Genomic DNA, 3,043 nt, shown 5'->3' with positions numbered 1-3,043 from the left:
CCATGTGCTTGTGCTTTAATAAACCTTGTTAAACTTTTCATCAGACTCCGTTGTGTTCTGCATATTGGGCTTTTCTGAACCAATCATGACAGAACACTGCGGCCAAACACAAAGCCCAGCAGGCCACCTCCGTCGGAGATTGGTGGAGCAAGACGCTCAAATCCAAGGACACGCTCAGGCCCTCCGTGAGTTAAATACCCAGATTGAATTACAGAACCAGATGCTTCAAACGTATGCAGGCTACATGAGCAGTGCTAACGCCACGATGGCAGCACAACCTTTTCCGGGTCCAGTTCTGCCTCCGAGGTCACCGGCTGTGACGTCATCACCTGAGTTCCGTCCTAGTCTTCCTGAAAAGTTTCAGGTGATATGAAAGACTGTAAAGGATTTTTGTTTCAGTGCCGTCTCATTTTTCAGAACTCTCCTGGCAATTTCCCAACTGATCAGAAGAAAATAACATTTATTTTGTCCCAACTAACCGGACGAGCCCTAGAGTGGGCGGAGGCAAGGTTCGCCTCCGAAGACAGCCTCAGATGTGATTTTTCTGATTTTGTTTCTGAGTTTTCCCAGGTGTTTAATCAAGAGTCTGACCAAACAATTGACTCTTGTGCTCTTTTGAACCTAAGACAGGGAAATTCCTCTATAGCGGATTTCTCCATCAATTTACGGGTCAAAGCCGCAGCTTCCGGATGGAATCAATGTGCTCTCAAAAGTGCATATTTCAAGGCTTTAAATGACAATATTAAAGATGAACTTGCAACCCTCGACGAACCAGCAACTCTAGAAGATTTAATCCGCCTGACTATTAGGTTGGATAACAGAATCCGAGCTAGAAACGTTTCAAGACAAAGGAATCAAAGTTTTTCTGTGTCAGCCTCTGCATCTAATAATGCAACTGTTTTTTCTGGTCCCACAGTACCAAGCCGAGGTCTAACATCCAGTCACTTTCTTTGCCAGTTCAGGTCTCTCACGCAGTGGAGACGGAAGCCGAACCCATGCAGGTTGGACATACGAGGCTAAGTCCCGAGGAAAGGCTAAGACCTTTCAGAGGCAAGTTATGCATCTACTGTGGTGAGACTGGCCATTTCATCACTTCATGCCCAGCTTAATCAAAAGCCGGGGCCCGTCAGAGGATCTGAGGAGTCTGACGGGCCATTTAAATTCTGAGAAATCTCCTCATCTGATGCTCCCAGCCACCTTGTTTTTCTCAGATCAGAATCTAACGTTATCTGCCTTCATCGACTCGGGCTGTGAACGTAATTTGATAGACTCCAACCTTTTTCATCAGCTTCAAATCGAAACCATTCCTCTAACCCAGCCTCTTAGTGTCTCCGCAATCGATGGGAAGAGACTCCACCAGGTTACCCACCAAACACAACCCCTCGAACTGTTAATCTCAGGTAACCATCGTGAAACTTTGACATTTTTTGTTCTTCCCTCTGCATGTTCTCCCTTGGTGCTTGGTTTGAGTGGCTGGAACGACATAATCCCCATATAAACTGGGCTGATCGCCATATCGAGTCATGGTCAACCTCCTGTCACGAAACATGCCTTCGTTCTGCAGCTCCCGCTATAAGGTCTCCTAGAGGCGGGGGGGAGATGGACTCTCCTGACCTTACTTCTGTCCCTTCTGAGTACCATGATCTGGCTCCTGTCTTCAGTAAGGTCAGTGCTACGTCTCTTCCACCTCACAGACCATATGACTGCGCGATTGAACTATTACCTGGAGCTCCCCTACCCAGCAGTAGACTTTACAATATTTCCAAGCCAGAACGTGAAACTATGGAAAAATATATTAATGAGTCCTTAGCTGCTGGAATAATCTGTCCCTCTTCTTCTCCATTGGGAGCTAGTTTCTTTTTTGTGGGCAAAAAGGATGGTTCTCTAAGACCTTGTATCGACTACAGAGGCCTTAACCAAATAACAGTTAAAAAAAAGTACCCACTTCCGTTACTAGCATCTGCCTTCGAACCAGTACAAGGGGCTACTGTCTTCACTAAGCTCGATTTAAGGAACGCTTATCACCTTCTCAGGATTAGAGATGGTGACGAATGGAACACAGCCTTCAAGACTCCTTTGGGCCAGTTCAAATATCTAGTCATGCCTTTTGGTCTCATTAACGCCCCTGCATGTTTCCAAGCCCTGGTCAACGATGTCCTCAGAGACTTTTTAAATGTCTTCGTGTTTGTATACATTGATGACATCCTGATCTATTCTAAAAATCTTTCTGAGCATAAAAAACATGTCCGCCTGGTCCTGCAAAGATTATTGGAGAACAAACTTTTTGTTAAAGCCGAAAAGTGCGAGTTTCATCAACCTTTTTAGGGTTTGTGCTCGAGGGCGGGCAGGTTAAGCCATCTGAAGAAAAGATAAAAGCAGTTTTGGATTGGCCGGTACCTGAAAACCATAAACAGCTGCAGAGATTCCTGGGTTTCGCCAATTTCTACCGTCGATTTATCAGGAACTACAGTCAGACAGCTCTTCTTCTAACAACTCTAACTTCAGTCAAAAAGACCTTCCAGTGGACCACCGAAGCACAAAACGCGTTTGATAAACTAAAGACTTTGTTTTCCAGAGCTCCTGTGTTAATTCAGCCCGATCCAACCAAGCAATTCATCCTCGAAGTGGACGCCTCCGACTCTGGTGTAGGAGCTGTGTTATCCCAAAGACTCGATTCTGATCAAAGAGTTCACCCTTGTGCATTTTTCTCTCGTAGACTTTCACCAGCAGAACAAAACTACGACGTTGGGGACCGTGAACTTCTGGCCATCAAACTGGCATTGGAGGAATGGAGACACTGGTTTTAGTATGGACTGATCACAAGAACCTAGCCTACATCCAGTCTGCCAAACAAGCAAACCCTCGTCAGTCAAGGTGGTCTCTTTTCTTCTCTCCATTCAACCTCATTATCTCTTACAAACCCGGATCCAAGAACATCAAACCCGATTCTATATCTCTCGTCTTTATTCCGTTGATCAATCCGAGACGCCTGAACCCGATCTCCCTGCTTCCTGCACCGTTGGAGTGGTTACCTGGGAAATCA

Source organism: Cyprinodon variegatus, unplaced genomic scaffold (genome assembly GCF_000732505.1).
Source record: "Cyprinodon variegatus isolate N-32 unplaced genomic scaffold, C_variegatus-1.0 Scaffold2285, whole genome shotgun sequence".
Classification (NCBI taxonomy): domain Eukaryota; kingdom Metazoa; phylum Chordata; class Actinopteri; order Cyprinodontiformes; family Cyprinodontidae; genus Cyprinodon; species Cyprinodon variegatus.
Note: the sequence above shows the minus strand (reverse complement) of the source record.